This window comes from Anser anser, assembly GCF_964211835.1.
Source record: "Anser anser genome assembly, chromosome: 1".
In the NCBI taxonomy this organism is placed as follows: domain Eukaryota; kingdom Metazoa; phylum Chordata; class Aves; order Anseriformes; family Anatidae; genus Anser; species Anser anser.
Genome location: NC_139720.1, coordinates 67,332,770 through 67,351,492, shown reverse-complemented (window position 1 = coordinate 67,351,492; position 18,723 = coordinate 67,332,770). Strand labels below are relative to the sequence as shown.

General features: G+C 39.3%; 1 protein-coding gene across 1 annotated transcript in view; it reads right to left on the bottom strand.

Moving 5' to 3' along the window:
* CALD1 (caldesmon 1) overlaps window positions 1-18,723 on the bottom strand; it is a 193,193-nt gene that overhangs the window by 141,569 nt on the left and 32,901 nt on the right. The window contains 1 exon segment of the mRNA XM_083802758.1: window positions 10,434-10,518. The gene's annotated coding sequence lies outside the window, so the exon portion shown is untranslated.

The window sequence follows — 18,723 nt, the reverse complement described above, 5'->3', positions numbered from 1 at the left end:
AGGCCAGATCTCTCCAAAAGTCATATTAGTTTGGTAATTGGTTTCACAAACACTAGATAGTGAACTACTAAACGAGGCAGTAGTTCTCAGTTCTTATAATAGATAAATAAAACCCAACACACAGGGCTGATAGCGTATTTCACTGGAGAAATAATGTCATATGGCTCTAAACACAGCAATTACAAATAATGCTCCCTTTTTAACGTGTACTGACTGATCAGTTCCCAGCTAGAGTCCTGAGTCCATCTGCAAGTACATCACTTTGGGAAAGCTGGGGAATTGGAAGAGGGTCCAGAAGAGGACAACAGATGTTATCAGAGGTCTAGATGACACAGCCTCCATGGAGAGGTTGGAAAGGTTGGGTGTGCTGAGCCTAAAAGACATGGTAAGTGTCCTCATATATGTTAAGGGAGAAGAGAATGACAAAGTCTTCATATCCACTGAGGGAAGGACAAAACATAACATAAATTAGATGGGTAATCTAAACCTTGAAACTAGCAGTTTCCCTGTCACTTAAGACACTAGGAGAAACTATGTGAGGAGAAGGATAATTAAACACCATTACAGGTCAACTGAGGAAAACCGTAAAGCTCTGCATGGGACAGTTTCAGAACAGAGTACACCACTCAAAAATCATTTAAGTAGGAACCTCTCGTTTGGGCTAATAGGATAGATTGGATTACTTACCAACATTTTCTCTAGCCTAGAATTTGTATTTTGCAATACCACCTGCCAGAATTTCAGTATAAGTGCTATGCATGTGTCTTGAACAAGAACAGCAGTAAGCTGGAGCTCATCAAAAGACCACAGGAAGGGAAAGGAAGTGCACAGTCATTACCTTATCCACAGAAGCACTTGCAGAGAAAGATTCCTAAAGATTCGCCTGGCAAGTCAGTATGTCCTCATAGCCAAAAGTTATCCAAAATCAATGACATGTAACAAAACCAGAACCCAAAATACTGACTGTGGACACCGTGTTAACCATAGATAACAATCAAATCAATGTACAAAACCCCAACCTAATGCCAGATTGGAATAGCTATAGAAGTATAATGAACTCAAGATGCAGACTTTTTTTTTAATTTATTTTTGCCAAGAGTACAGTTTTAAAGTCCATTAACTCCATTTCTTCTCCTTAAAGCAAAAATATCCGAACCTGAAAATTCAGAGAGACTTTAAAGAGATACAACGGCCAGTTACTAGCTTTGACATTTACTGAGTGACTATTTCCTGCCCATGAAAATCTCCCCCTAACTACTACTATTTTCACTGAAAATTCTCTGCATATTTAATTTACTTATACTATTCCTTTTATTATTGAGCTCTGCTCTGTTATTTTTATTTGGATCATGAGAATAACATCAGCGATAACCGTTGTGGCTGCTGTCCGACCAACTTCAGTATCCTGACTCCAACAGTGGCTATGAGGTATTCAGAAGAAGATAAACCCATGATTCAACGATCAGATTGTGCAATAACAAGCAGGATAAGACAGGTGAATTCTTTTCCAAATCCCTCAGCATTCAGCTCCCACTCTGGAGCATGAGACCTGCTTACCCTTAACTTCACAGGCACATCCACACTTTTTATTAAGTCATAAAACAAAATCTTTTATATCCAAGCTACTTCATCATCTTGCCAAGAATTTGATTAAGTAAAATTCTGGAACAGATAAAGGGGAAAAAATGCAGCAGTAGAAAGACTTTTCCCCAAAACACAAAGTAGTAGTAACTCCTCAGTCCACTCTGTTACATAACAGAGTGAGGCATATGAAAGGAGGTTTACAGAAAAAAAAAAAATCCAAAGCAACACTCCAGTTCTGTCCCAAGAAGAACATAAGTGAGCCAGAATCGATCAGTGCTTCAAAATAGCTGCCTTCATACACAATTGGAGGTTGGATCCAGAACACACTCAGATCTCAGCTTCATAGTGCTGGCTCACCTCTAGGGAAACAAATAAAACCCCAAAATCTCCTACTGCTTTATTTTGAAATTCATTGAAGCCTTTGAAGTTTGGGTCCATGCTATGGCCAGCTCATCTAGACTTGTGTGCAGGCTTAGAACAGACCTGAATTCCATGTGGGCCCATCCACCTCACCTTACTGCTGTCACAGGCATTTTCACTTCATACAGGTGAATCCCTTAGCATAACTCACCTGACATTAAAAAGAGCTGGATGTGAGGGTCCAAGACCCTCCTAGTTTAAAGCAAAACCGTCCTTTGCCTATAACTGGGTAGCTCAACTTAATACTTAGGCGACTGTGGGGTTTACTAAGTCAGCACTGGAAGACCTTTGTGGTGACCAGGCTCCAAACCCAGATCTCTTCTAAACAATTGAGCTAGTTGTGAGACTAACAACAACAGTACTATGGCAAGAAGGATTTCTGCAAATGCTGTTCAGACCCAGCTAAATACAGGCTACACTTTCAGCAAGTGCAATGTGCATCTCTATTTTCTGTGTTGTTACTCAGGCACAATCTCCTGTCCCTACTGAGGAAACACTGTCTTCTGCTCATAACTATCTATGGTTATGTCCTTAGTCTAGTCAAATGTAAATTTTATACAACTTTTTTATTTTCATAAGTGGTCATTTAGGGGGTTGCTTGATTAGGATGTTTTTCTGTTTGTTCACTTTATTTGCAAGCTGGACAGTGTAGAGAGAAGGCATTTACATCTGAGTCAGAACCTCGTATGTTCCTCTTATATTTAAAGCTGGATCACAGTTCAGATGAAACAATGCCAACATTTTCAAATTGCCCTCAGAAGATTTTAGCTGGAATATCTTCTAGACAGTAGCTTTTCTTGGGAAGTTCACCTTAGGCCAAAATCCAGTAGAAGTGTTTTGTGCAAGAATTGAACTGCAGCCCTGAACTAGAGCTCCTTTATGTGCAAGATATAAAATCGGAAAAGGGGAATGAAAGTGTTTCTGACTCCACCCCTTCCCTATTTCTTTTGAGTGAATTCAGCACCAGGGGTGCATTTCCATCTTTTTTGTCCTAATCTGATGTGTGGTGGGAAATGCAGAATAGTCACCTGTAACCTCCTCCATCCCCCAAGAGCAGATGCACCTTAGCACATCTTCCTTGCATTTTTCTAAACTTTCATACACCTTTCACTCCTAAACTATAGCTGTGGTCTATAGCAAAAGCCTTCACCTGGGCAGTAACTTCAACACTACTGGTTTTGTAATCTTTGAACTGCCAGATTATAACCAGCTATATACACTTGAACCATCCCTAAGAAAACTCTTTTTCCCTATTACATTTACCACCAGCCACCTCACAACATTTACTTCCAAATATAAATGTAGCTTAGTAAAACTGTAAATCACTGATGTATTTTTACGCCTCAGGGACCATTACTGCAAATTTCCCAACTCTCATAAACATTACCACTCCTGATTAAAAAGACTTCCCATGAATCAGCCTGGCTCGCAAGTATGTTACAACACTCAAAGAGCTCTTCACAAGGTATGTACCACCAATAACACCAGCTACTCACAAATTAACATCAACTGGATATTTCTGCAGATAAAACTTCACCAGCTTTGTATTTCACAGAGACGATGGGCAGAGGAGAGTTGGATAAATCTGCTTCCGCCTGCATCTGCTTCATGCAGCGGGGTCTGACACAGTTTTCTTTAATCCAGTACATCCATATGCTGTGCCAGGAAGTGGATTACCAGCCTGGGTTCAGAAGAAGCATTTGCCACGTGTCACCATTTACATGAGTTCAGAGTATATGTAAAATTAATGTTTTATTCTCTCCATGCTCCACTCCTAGCTCTGCTGTATTTTTATTCTTTTTTTTTTTTTTTTTATAATATTGCATTTATACTGCACTGATACAAACACACCTAGACAAAAGACAGGCTTGCTTCTTTTTTCAAGATTTTCAGATTTTCAGCTGATTGCATGCTTGCTTCTTCAGGTCTCTTAAAATAAAAATCAACAGCTGGGCAAAACAAAGCAAATTTGGACACGTTAAGATGTGTTCTCAGTGGTCATCTATTGAACTTTGCATGGGCTACACTTGACAAAGTTCATCCTCTTCATTTGATTTAGTTCCCCTCTTTGTTTAACAAAGAAGGTGAAAAATGGTTATGCACAAACAATTTTTAATGATAGTGCTCCTCAGTTTCCTCAAGCCTGGACAACATAAGCCTACAGGTCATATAATGTGGTTTGCTGCAGCCTCTCACCCAGGTATGTTACTTTTCCACTTCTATATATTTTCCAGATCATGTACAAACTTATGCTGACCCTCACAGCAGCCTTACAAAATACAGCTATTATAGTGTTATCTTCTAACATATGTGGACACAGGGGCCAAGAGGTTAAATGACTCTGATAAGATCACGCACCATCAGCAGAAAACAGGGTCAGAACTCACAGGATGATTCCAGCCTCCCGACAACATAGGCCTGTCTTTAGCTACAAACTCAGGGCACGTCCCAGCCCTTTCTGCATCATTGAAAGGTGTCATCAAAATTTGAAAGCAAACAGCTCAAAGGGTTTAAAGCTGGACATGTTTGTTCCAGGCTCTTAAGAGTATACATCACATTGGAGCATGATGTGGTAGCAAAAAGAGTTCAAGCAATATTAAAGGAAATATAAAGGCAACCGCACAGGGCAAAAAGGTAGTATTCCTAACAGCTCTGTGGTGATCACACCTGGAATACCTCACTCAGCTGTGGCGAACTCATTTCCTGAATGATAACAATCCAGAGGAAGATGACAAGAGAGCCATAAAGAACGTTAGGTAAGCAGAGAAGGACTGACCTACAGAAAGGAATTAAAAAGAGCTAAGGATGCATTGCCCAACTAAATCCTGAGAAGTGGATGTGACAGCTGTCTACACATATTAGAAGAGCATTAGCAAAGGCAGAGAATGATTTTATAGTGAAGCAAAAGTGAACAACTACATGCAGTAGTATTAAATTGAAAATCATGAAAACATTCATCAAAAGATAATTTTAATAGCAAAATCTACTAGACTGTGAGGTAGACCTAATAATACCTTAACTAACACTCCCACTTCTCAAACTCTGGTCTTTTAAGAACACAAAACTTGACAGCTAACTCTTGAAAAAAAATCTATTTTGAAATTTTTAGTTGAAAACAAGTTTTGAAATTTCCCAAATAAAATCGCTAACCCCAGTTGGAGGGATTTCAGACATCCTTAACCCTGAGGCATTACAGATACGTCTGAGTCATTGCATTTGTGCTTCCCCAGGTATAAGCTTCAATTGTGATTGGATTCTCCCAGACACAAGTGGACCAGCCCATGAGTGTGTCCCACAGCAAGGCATTCACCAGTGGATCCTGTCTCATCTAACCATCCTGAAGAAAAATCACAAAAATAAATGCTGGATCCTATTCCAGCATTTATTTGGATGATTTGCAATGATAAGAGAACTAAACAACTCAGTATTTAGTGTCTTCTCCTTCTCCTCATTTTCTCCAGGACACAGCGCAGAAGGGGACCTTGCTGACAGTCCATCAGGGTGGAAAAGGCTCCGTCTGCCAAACCTGAGCAAACCACCACGTAACAGTTTAAAGAGTCTCTCATCCACTTGTTTGTCCTGCCTTAATGAGTCTGCCAACAAGAATGGGTATGCTTGTGCCTTAGCCAGTCAGGTTCACTGCACTCCTGTTTTTCACCCGAATAACAGCATAATATTTAACTATTAGGCTTTTATTGAGGTCAAGATCAATGGATGAAAAGCACAAGGGAGCCACACATTTCTTTTATAATAATGTCAACTTGTGAACTTGTGATTCCTTTGTCTTAGGAAACACCCTTTTTTTTTTTTGCTATCAAAATTTAATGTCAAATTTTAAAGGGTTCAATTTGTCTTACTTTATTAAACCTGCAATCCTTAAGAAAAACAGTGGCTTTCTACTCCATGAAATATGTGCACAAACAATAAGTACATCAAAAGCCTATTGCTTGCTGGCCAATTTCCATATAACCTAATATGGTTAAGAAAACGTTTGACTGGATCCCAGAGCCGAGTGCCAAACTTAACAACTCTGCAGTAAGCAGAGTGCCACAGAGCCCTCTGCTTATCCTCACTGTAATTTCACTTTGGTGCAGTTACTACCTATTCACATGAACTAGACCATAATTGTACTTCTACACAGTTAACAAAACACAGACACTTTCACTCTCTGTCCCCTGCCAACGGAGATTAACACTAGCTGCCGTATAAGGATTTTGGAGATGGAAGCTCCTTGGAGTGCTTCCCTTTCGGGCTAGATATATTAAGGAAATCCTGGGTTTCCCAAGGATATAAAAGAACATGCACTGTATGAGGCACTCTGGTGTTTATGTAAACATCCCAGAAAGAGGATGTTTACATATTCTTGCTCCAGTGCAAGAATACACTTTCTATATTTACAGCTAATGTACACATTAGAGCTTTACCAACATCCAATTCTATATGAACTCTCTCTGGCTACTGCTGCTGTTTATGAAACTTGGCAAGGTGCAGATTGCTTACTTGCTTCCATCTGAGCCCACCACAAAATAAACCTTGTCCACTATGTGTTTCTTGCATTTCCCTCTGTCAAATGCCATTTAGCAGCAAGGTTTAGGATTTTTTTTAATAGATAAGACAAAAAAGGGTGACAACACAAATGAAAGACTGACTTTGATCATGTCATTAAGTCACACTTCAGTCCTCTCACTCTCAAATCTAACACCGCTGAAAGCATTGTGAAGAATGATAACAGGGATTTGGTGACAAAGGAAAAATGGATCACTGAGCTTATATCAGCAAAACGAGTCACTTCAGGCATTAGAAGAACAATGCTACCTTGATTATGCAAAAGGGTTAGACAGCCTCTCCCAGATCATTTCCTATGAGATCATACACAGACTTGGAAACAGAGGGGACTGGTTTCAGGAAGTTTGGAAGCCTTTTATGGATTATATTAACCAGGCACAGGCTGTTCCCAAAAAGTGATTGTACATCAAATTCCAGTACTGCCACATGCCCTTGGTTGGAATGACTTTAGCGTATATGATAGTGCTAATAAACACCAGAGAAGCAGCAACTCTGTCATTCAATCCCTGTGATTTGGTTTTTTATTATTATTATTTTTGAAAGGAAGGGGTACTAGTTATATTTTTCTAGGTGTGGACAGCACTCAGTAAAAAAAATGTACATTAAACAAGATGTAAAATAATAAAATTCAAGAAAAAATGTTGAAATTAGTAAATGACTGTTAGTTTTGACTAGTTTACAATGAGATATTTGTTAGGTTCCCTAAGCTTTAAAGCATCCTATAGAGGTTAGCCACAACTTTGTAAAAAGCTAGATAACTGTCTTACATAGGCAGAAAAAATGCTACACTACAAGATTTTGGAATGATACTCAATTAACTATTAGAGGCTCATTTTGACTTTTCCTCTACAGTAAGTAATAGAAAAATATGTCTATACAAAACCACATCCGTGTTTGAAAAAGAACTTATTTGTGCTATTTGAGATCTTAGCTAATGGATTTACTATCAAACACATTTTTCAGTCAGTTTAATTACCATTCTTCCCCAATACAGAAAGTTAGAAAGAAAATCAGTGACTGCACTCCTCTAAGAATTAATGCTGTGCATTTTCTAATTTTCTGAATTTCACATCTATCTATCATTGCCCTGGCAATATGTATGAACAAGGCAGATGCCTCATATACTAGGACTGCCCTGTGGTTCCAAGCAGACCCATGAGTCCATAAGCACACCTCTAAGACACTGACTGTTTGGAAGTGTCAAGGCATTACAAAGACTCTGCCCTTCAGCCTCTTTAGTGAGGCAATGCAAGGCTTATTCACCCCTTCAGTTTCACGTTAATTCTTCAGTGATGCATAAATTGTGTGCTGAGCTCTCTAAGGCCTGTGACTGCAAGATGCTGAATTTCACTGTGGGAGGCAAGTTAATCTGTTAATTAAACTAGCTAACAATCACCTCCTTTGTAGCATTGATATTACCAGATTTCATTCTCAGTTGTAAGTAATGCAACTTTTTTTTTTTTTCAAGCAGTGGATCTCAAAGAAAAGTAATAGTCTTCCCTTCTGTCTGTAGACAGTAGAAGAGAGAAATGGATAAAGGCAGTTATTTGCCCATACCCAGTCAGTCGTTCAACAGCAGAGCCTCCTGCACCCCAGTTAAGCGCTTCTCTCCACCAGTTGTCCTTTCTCCTACCACCTGCACAGGTTGAATGTGGATATAGTCTACATGATTGCTGCTGTGGCTGCAGAATCAAAACACTTAGAATAATTATTTCCCTTGGGACATACTGCCATTTATTGTCTGAAATAAGACATCTTTGTTCTTCTTTGGAAAGAAGAGCAAAAGGAGACACCTGAGCACAGGAATGAAAAATTCTCAATACATCAAATACCATTATTTGCTATCTGCTTAATGATAACTCTGTGCCAAATAGGATGCAACAGTTTTAAAGACAGCCATCGCCTTTGCTCAGCTTAGGGAATAATAACCCACGATGCAGTCTCCCAGGAATCCATCCTTAGAGCCTTGTCCATCATTATTTGTAACTAAATAAGTGTTAGAAGGATCCACATCTTTTGTCCTGAAAAAGCAAGACCTTTGACCTTAACATTTCTTTGGAAAGTGCTTCAGAGAAGACTGTTACTCTGCAACAATGTTTCCTTCCGTTAACATTTCGTCTTAAAATATATGGCCCAAAGGAGGAACACTAGACCTCAAATATACCACAAATATGGACAAGTCTGCCTGCAAGCATTTGGAGGCTGGGAATCTGCCCAAAACATATCCTTACAGAACTAACCAGCTCTCTGTTAGCCAGCATAGTGAATGACCTCAAAAAATAATTCTGCTTATATGCCTTCACTGGGGCAGCTCACCGACTGCATAATACATTGTTTTCCACTGCTTAAGGATAAATTATTCCTGAGGCCTGGAACTGAAGACTCTACAGTTCTACCTGCAAATCAAATATGTGTGGGATCCAATACTGTCCAACTATCATTAATAGGTTTCTCCTGGTTTTAGCTCTGTCTCCCCTTGCCCTCATCTCCCACCCCAGGCTGCAATAGCCAGAGCTCAGAAGAGCAGGCACATTACGGCTGACCACACAAACTCAGTGTGCTGTCAGGGCTCTGACAAAGAGAGACAGTGGGAGAGGGCTGTGGTGAACTCTAGTTATCATGAAGGGCTGACTAGAAAAGTAAGTGGCACTGATGGGCAATATGATTTGAAGGCAAGGCTTTGTCTGCTCCTCACTCACTAGAAGCAAATGCAGACACAGCCATCAGCTCTGCCATGTAAAGCACTGTGACTTCTTAGGATGCTCACAAAAAAAATCAAGATCAAGTCTGTGATACTCCTCGTCCAAGCCCTTGACAGTGGTCCTGACACTTCAGAGAGGTCTTCAGCAAACTCCACCATAAGGCAGATTAGCCATTCAAGGCAAGTCCATTCTTCATCAAAGTTGGCTTCGTCACTTCAGTTTTAAATCCCGTTTAATTGTTTTCCTTAGTGATCACTACTGTAAGTCTGCACTGTATTACTATTTTATAGAAATGTCCCACCCTTTTGGATCAGTGTGGTAATAAAATTTGCTACATGACATAACTTCCACCTGTGTAGTCAGAACAGTGGAGTTCCCTCACTTGGAGCAATTTGCACTAAACTGCAATTTTAAAACAAGTATAGCCTGAGAACATTTATTATTAGCAAGACTCTTATCAAGCATTGAAGCAACAATCTTTTGAAAGGCAAATCTCCTCCCACCTGGCAAGCAGAAATATTTTACATGTACCTATCAAACTAAAACCAGGACACCCAGAGAATGTAGTCATTGGCTTTACTAACATATTCAGCAATATTACCTTAATGACATATAATAGTCTCCATATTAATAATTTTTCAATAGCAGAAAGACAATTATAGCTGCTGAGCTGAAATAATTATCTGTGTACGCAACTGATGTGAGCATAAAAAGATCGTCATGCATATATTTAATGACAAAGACAAATGAGAGTTAGTCTTGCCAAAGGAAGAAATGTTCCTTTCCAAATTCACGTAGTGTCCAGGGACCACAAGAGCCACAGCATGGAAGAATTTCTCTGGTCTAGATTATCAAGCACATACCTACAATCCTTGACATACAAAACACCATCAAAAGGAAATGTCAGGTGGAAGACTCCCACATACCCAGTTTCTGACAGTCAGTTCAACCAAGGACTAGCAGAAAGTATCTTCCCAGTGTGTTAAATTAAGCAGTACACTAACGAGCCCAGAACAGTCTATTTCCACACCAGACCTTGAGTTCTGATGAAAACTAAGCTAAAACCAAAGTGCTGCTCACAATAATAATTCTCAAATGAACAGTAAATACCTTTCTAAATATAGAAAAACACACAATATAAACATTAATAGTATATCTCACCAGTTACGATGTCCCTGAGCCTGGAAGATGCTGCCTCTTCAGCTCGCAAGGGATTCTTTGAGTAACCAAAGGATTATCACAGGCACTGGAAAGACAGAAGTGTTTATGGATGGGAATGAAGAGTGCACAAAAGACAGAAGAGTTTTACAGTAAGGATGATTTAGAAAGCAGAAAATCAGATCTTAATCCTTGCTGTGGTTGCTAGGTACTGTTGTACCACTGACTAAACTGGCTTGCAGCTCCTTAATTTTCTCCAGCAACTCCTCCGTGAGGAACAAGGAAATCCCAACTGAGAAAGGGTAGTTCTGGCAAATTCTGCATTATGCATATCTGAAGTCCAATTAAGGGAAAAGAGTGGCTTCCACCTGCAGGGAAAGCTACTCCATGCACCTGATCCATGCTCCCATGACTGTAACCCAATCGCAACGGAATGCAAACCTGAGAACACCTTGGGAAGCTTCAGTATCAAAGCTGAGAGTTTTAATAGCTGAACTGCAGCGATTAATATGGATCCAAACCTGATTATTCCCTCATGATTCATTTTATTAAAAATATCTGAGGGAATTCCCTGTTTGTTTTGGCTGTAGATCAGCATGGTTCCTTGATTGCTGGCTGCCTTCAGTCAAAGATGCAAAAATGTTTGGCTTTTTCCGCATAGCCACTGGAGTGCATTTACACAGTTTTCAGTGGCAGCTTGTTTGTCTTTACAGGTACTTAGCCACTTTGTGACTGTTAAAGCAATAGAACAACCACCTCCAATTAATAGCCAGGATAAATGATAACAGTTTTGGCTGTGTGCGGTTAAGACTGGAAACTGCCTCTGAGAGATGCCTGAGCAGGAGGACTGGAGGGAGATGCTTGGGGAATAGACTTGGAAATCCCACGTGGAATGAGGTAAACCAGCTGGAAAACTGCTCAGGGGCGCTAGGGGCTCCCGTTCTCTTTCATCCATAATGGTGGCAAAAAGACAAACTTCAAATGTCTGTACACCCAAAAGACAAAAGGCTGGTATCTTAAGGTCCAAAGCACCTTTATTTTTCTAGTGAAGAAAGATATCTTAAAAATGAGCTGGCTTCACAAGCAACCTTTAATTAGACAAATACAGAGTTTACCTTTCTTCTCCACTTAACACAATCAGCATATGTGTTCAAGAGTATTAGATTAACCAGCTTGAGCAGGAGATTTGACTAAGCTCTACAAGACCACCTTGGAAATTATATGATGCTTCTTTCAGTGATGGTATGTATTTTTGCACTGTTCTTCTTAATCCATATACAGGGGTTTTGTGGGGTTGTACTTATCTTAGAGGATTTGGGGGGCTTTGCTTATAATCCTATACTGCCTGTCAAATGAGTTTTTTTTTAAGATAGTATGTGATGGAAGGATGGGGGAATCAAAATCTCAAAAATAAATACAGTACTGTGCTCCACCATGACTGAACACAACTTGTACCCTTATTGTTTTACCAAAAAAAAATGAAACATTTCTGTTGGTCCAAGAACTGCCAAGACAGAAAATAGCAGCCATGTCCAGCTGAGGCAGCAGTTCCTGCAATAAACTACTCTGGACCTTCCTAAGACAGCATTGCAGTAAGTGCTGAAGCACCCCATGCTTTCGGAGGTGCATCAAATCCAGCATAGCTAGGTAAAGGAATACAGATTCTCTGAGCATCACAGAGGTCCAGGTTTCTGGATTATCTCAGCTTCAGTAAAGCTCCTATTAAAAGCAATAGCAGCTGAATCTGCTAATCTGGAGAAAAATCTAGAGCCATCTTTGCACCAATAAAATACATAAATACTCCGGTCGTTTATGAAATCCAAGGACTGACATGGCTCTCAAGAGTCATGCAGCTTCCCTAAGTGATCCAGTTCTTTCAGGAGTAATTCAGCTTTTGCATTACTTGCTCTACATAGTTCAGTCTAGCCATGAAATACAAAAATGCACTATCATTTACATATGATGAGGAAAATGAAATCTGAAGGTGCAATATAGCAGAGCTAAGCAGCGTTAACTTCTGGAACTTCCTGGTTGCTGAGATATTTCAGAGATAAAGCTCCAAAGGTGGACATTAGTCTTAATCAGAAGAACATCTAATTTCCATTGCTTTCATTTAGGCTTGTTTCCTGTGATATGTTAATGTCGGCACCTCATTCTTAAGTGCCCAGATTCACAAGGTGCTTAAGCATGCTCCTAACCAACCAAACAAGATTACTTATCTACTTAAAGTTAGGCACACATTTGTTGAGGCAGAGCCAAAATATACATGCACATACATATACCTGACCACGTATATATTTTTCTTCCATAGGCTGTTTTTATTCTGTAGTCCAAAATGTAGTAGCAAATATATATATATATATAATAAAGTTCCATTATGCCACTTCTTCAAGAATTCCTCAGTAAAACTCAGTGATGAAGTTAACATATTTTACATAATTTAATTTCTAGTTACGATGGAATTTGCAATGCATAACATGTGTATTTGTGCCCTCAAAGATACCAAAACCTGAATTCTCTTCTAAAAAGCAACAATAATGAAACATCTCTCTGAAAGACCTTGCAAATTAGTGACCACCAATGACTAGGCAGGATATGAAGCAGAAGAACAGTTTAACCACTTGTAAATGTACTTTTACTGCTTCATACCAAATAGCCTCTAAAATATTAAATGCAAGAGACACCATCAACAAGTTAGTTTGCTGGAGGATGAACAAAATTGATTAGATTTACACAATCTCTGGATGTCATACCTACTGAAAAGCTGAGAGGGCTTCAAAGAATTATCTTGCATTTCTTTCCTAAATAAGGCTAAACTATGAGACAAATGGATTTCCCTATCTATTTCTTCAGTCTTTCCTATAGTCCATCTCACCAGTATACATACTTACATACTGACCAACTATGAACAAAACTAAAATTACCAGGCTGGAGAAATAGAGGAATGGGTACAAAACCCAAACAGCAGAAGAATATAAACTTTCTCTTCCTCTTCATGTGATGAGTACTACCTTTCTTCCATAATTTTACAGCTAGAGATAGCTAATTCCAAACACAGAAGCAGACCATTTATATTTTTATAAGCAAACTGTATCTTTGTTTTTCCATTGTTCTTTTCCAAGATTAAATTACGTTCTTCCTAGGAAGGAGGAAATGGTCATTTTCCAGAAAATAAAGCCATTACGGCTTAGATCACAGAGCATCAATCTATCACAGTCTAATATTTTTGAGAAGTTCATTCCATTTCAATTTTATTTGACTACTATGGTATGCAAGCTGGCTTCTCTAGCATAGTCTCCCTTCCTCACAAATAGATAAATGGTACGCTATAAAATAATAATTTAAAAAAAAAAAGTCTTCTGAGCTAGTCCTTAAAACCCTAGGGTGCCTGTAAATTGTTCAGATTAACTTAGAGCATGACATTTTAATGATTTTTAGGCCATTTGGGTGACATGAATGAACATGAGATCTCATTTACTGTTACACTGATTCTTATTTTATATCAGCACAACCCAACTTGCATGAGTACAGGACATGCAAAATCAGGCCCGAGCTCTTAGGAAGAAGAGCTTCAGGGCTTCACACACACATCCCATTTCACAAATACTGCGGCCTAGGGACTGGCCCCTTCCCACGTCGGTACATAATAGGATTAAGATGCTGCGTGTTGATTGGAAAGTAGGCTGAGGCACTGGAGTCTCTCTAAGCAGGAGAATCCTACTGGGCCTGTTCTGTGGTTTTAAACATGGGAAGGAAAACTTAAATGATAGATCCTGCAATAGCAAACAAAAACGATGGCACCAAGAACTATCCAGTTTCTCTCTCTTAGGAGGGGATTAGTCTTCTTTTCTACAACCCAGATAAGGAAAAATTTGAATTTTTGTTTGGCCAAAACGCTGAAGACAACTCCCCCATTATGGCACAAGCATTTGAATGTAGAAAACAAACTTGAATTTCTGAATATCCTTGGAACCCTTGTCCAGGGCTACAGAGGCAGGCAGCATGAGCAGCAGCCAAGCAAGTCATCAAAACCACATCAGGTATGGCATTGATTCAGAGGAAAGCAATATATGTGCTAAATCACCATTTTCAAGCAATTCCAGCTGCAGGCATTCCCTGAGAATTCCCTGGCCTGGTTTTATCCAACTTCCATGGTCAAAAGACCTGATAACCCAAGTGGACCTAGGCTGTAGACATTTTAAATGAGGCAAACAGCAAAAATATCTTCCAATGCAACCAGTAACACCAAATTGAAATGCTCAATAGGGTAGTCATCCTTGGATGCAAATCCCCAACTCTTTCATATCACCAGGTTGGAAACAGATGATGAAAGAAAGGTGAAATATGCTGCAGCTTATGCACTTTCTCATGTGCTTTTGAAGATCCTCCTCAAGATGTTATTTTTCACAATATTTATATTATGACTGTTTGAAGGAACACCGTTAAAATAGCAAAACAGCAATTCTGCCTGCAACAACAATGTATTTGCTTTAACACTTTTATTTTACCTGCTAAAATAAGTCCTTTAATTTCTGCTCCAACAGCATTTAAAGAGACCTGAAGCATGTTTGCCTGTTACCTCAAGAAAATTAGCATTTTTTCTTCTGTATTTTTCAACACTGATGTGAAAAGGCACAATTAGCCATAACCTAGCCTGAAGTACAGCTCCTAGTCCCTTTTATAGCTCATAAATTAAGCTGAATTTCTGACAATTTGTGTTAACAGGACAATAATGATAATAGTATGCCATATCCAGTTATGTAATGGGGGAAAACACAATGCATATTGCTTTCGTTTCCTTGTCAATCTACAAAATACCATATGTGCATTGACACTGCATGTATAGGTAGAAACCTGTGTAATAACCTCTGATCAGACATTTTTGTTAGAACGCCCACCACCCACCAACCCAACTGCCTTTATCAATTATAGTATCAATCATCAACAAATATCTGCATTTAAAAAAAAAAAAAAAGGATAGCTTTTTTGAAAGAATCTTTAAGTCTCACTCCACAGAAGGTCATGTCCTGTTTTACACATTTTTTCCCCTGACATTTTTGTTTCATGTTTTTATTTGTAGGAGACAAAGATAGAGATTCTGTACATTTTTGTGGGACAACTGTATTTGGCAGCCAGCCAATTCCTAAGCCAGTATCAGCAGTGAATTTATAGCTCAAAGGAAAGAAAATTCTGAAGAGACAGGGTTTTGTGGGAGGGAGGTTTTGTTTGGTTTTGTTGTTTAAAACTGTAAAGCTGTTTTTGACAAGTTTGTCATCAGGCTTATAAAGGAAAAGTGGAATTTAAAGCATCATCTGCTCTAGCACCCAGTCACACCTTGCTGAGCCCCTCACCCACACTATCACTTCTGTCTCTATAGGTATTCCTACCTTGGTACATAGTTTCAGATTTAATCAGTGCCCTCTGCACATTTAAACTGACCATTGGCAACCTACATTATTAAATGTACATAATTTTTACTTCACCCCTAATTTAACTTAATTCTCGAGAATTTCAGTCTGTGCTGTTGTTAGAATAAAACACACGCCAAACAACTTTTTGCCTAGACAGACTTTGCTACAGTGCTGAAATCTAGCCTTTGCTCAAAAAGACACTGGGTTTCTAAAGCAGGGGTCATCTAACAGGCATCAGGAGGACAATTACAGTTCTGCAAGTGGGGAATGCACTGAGCATCGAATACTCAATGCTAGCAAATGCTGTGTTGACAGCAGGCACCCAGCATAGCATCAGGACATCACCTGCAGGCTGAGAGCTGGGTGGGACTGAAGGACGTCGGCAATACGGAGGTATAGCACATAACAAAGCTGTAAAAGCCATGCATCTGGGAATAAAAGCACGTCCCAAGATAAGGCAGCAAACTGATGGCAAAGCCTTACAACTTGTTGCTCAAGAGTGTGTAGAAGAGGACAGCTAGACAAGCAGCCATGGCAGCGAGTGCAGTGACGAGCATGTATTAATGGACATTCACACTCTGGCTGAGACCGCTCTGGCCTCAGCTCATTCCCACGCGCTGCGGTGAGGCAGCCAGCAGTGAGTCATTTTTCCTAAGCATAGCTCCTGATCGATCCTAGCAGCCAAGCATACACATGAGCATGCAGGACATGCTCCCTTGCCCTCTAATCCATCCTTTTTCACATCAGTACCCAGTGCAAGGAAAGCCCATGGGGCAGCATCTCCCCACGGCCAGCAGGACCGTGACACCCCCTGTGCCAGTACCCCACATCCTGCTTTTCTACCTTTGGCCAGCTTTGGTTCTGTGCTAAACACCAACTCCAGCAGGACAGCTTCTGTAGCACTTCCAGAAAATGCATGCACATGCCTTTCTATAGACTACAAACCAGAAGTAGGCAGTTCTTTCCTTGTTTGGCTGCTGAAGATCTGCTGCTTTTAAAGCACCCCCTTTAATTTTTACTCCTATTTCTGAAAGCAGCACAATTCTCCATTAGCTAAACATTTCACAGAGAGCCAGCACATCCCTCAATCAATGCCCATAAATGCAAATTTTTATAGCTCAATGTTATTTAAGTCATACCAGTGGCTACAGTGTAAATCATACCCTCCTTTGTGAGCTGAGGTGCTTCTCAAAGACAAATTTCACTGTTTTCTTCAGACTGGTACAGTTCACATAACATATAAATGAAACATTGGAAGATCTCAGAATATAAAGATGAGAAAGTCTCCCTCACAGAATCCCACAGTTCCAGGAAAAATCCAAAGGCAGGCACCTACAGCAACCAGAAGCAACTCAGACACTGTTCATGCAAAAGAGGGCAGCATATAACAGATATTCTGGACTTAGATGAACCAGCAAATAGTGTCTTCGGAATAGGGGAGGGAAGAAAAGAAAAATAACATTTACCGGAAAACAGATCTACTGAAGCAAGTTTGTTTTGAGACACTGTAGTTAAAGCATGTTTGGGAAAAATTAATGAACCATCTGAAAAAGATGCAGTGTTTTCTGTTGGTACTGCTTTTTTTTTTTTTTTCCTTTTTTTTTTTATTATTTGGTAGGAGTCTACTTTATTCCACAGATTTTAAGACATGTTTAAGATTCCATAGGTTTAGTATTACATCAATAATGGTTCATAATGAAATTCCAGGCAGTAGCAAAAAAGAGATTTTGTGATAGAACTGCACAAGATATGGATATGGGGCCCTTTGTGCAGATTTACTGATAGGAATGTTGAATGTAGGTTAAAATAACATAGTTGTCTGGCTCACTTGTGTGTGCTAAAATGTCATGTGACAGAGCACAAGTTATGCTATTACTTGAATCTTTTTAAAAGTTAATCTAATTCTGCCCTTTACTGGATTTTTCAAAATATTTGTCATTTAATACAACTCTATTCATCATTTACTACTGTAAAAAGTATTTTTCCTATATTCACATCCCATCCATCTCCATGATGAATAATATTTCAATGGTTTTATCAGCATGCTTGATACTACTTGGACTGTCAGATTGTTGCCCTTCCAAGCTCAGCATGGCAGAGTGGACAAAGCAGCTGGCTGGCATCAGCTCCACTTTGGTGTTGGAGCTCAAGTCATTTTTCCTTTTTGTACTTCGGTTTCTCAGATTGACAAATGGGAAAACAATATCAAGCTCCTTTGTAAAGAACTTTGAGATCAACACATGAAGAGCAATGCCTAACAGCTAGATCTTTATGCTATTTTACCTTATAGAATGAAGGTCTCTTTTTAAAGATTACTTAAAAAATAATTAGAAAGGAAGTATCATCTTACAGCTACGTAGGACCAAATGTTACTGAGACTGCCTGTCCATTCTTTGCAGGTGGATAACCCAAGTCTGCGGAAGATGACCTATCAGAGCCCAAAGTGAGATAAACTGTCTTCAGCAGATGGGAACTTTTCTAAACCTAAAGACATTCACTGTAACAACACTCAATTTGGGACTAAAAGAGAGTTTGGTATAGCATCTCAAATCATTGCTTTGTCAGATCCCCACCGATACTGCTGTTGGAAATAGTTGTTCACTTTCATACTACTATGTTAAGGGCAGGAAAAGAAAGCAAAACATTACAGAAATACTGAAAAGAATGTCAATGGAACAATAAATTAAAAGAACAACCTTTGCTTTAAAATGTAGGATGGGTCTGTGTTGTCAGATCTGTGATAAATCATGAATAATACCAGGCTGACATTTGAGGACCAGCATTAAAAATAATAATAATGATTGAATCAGTTGCTGAAAGTCTCATCCTTTGAATACAATAATGTTTCTTTTGGGTCACCCATCACTCCATCTTGCAGTGAT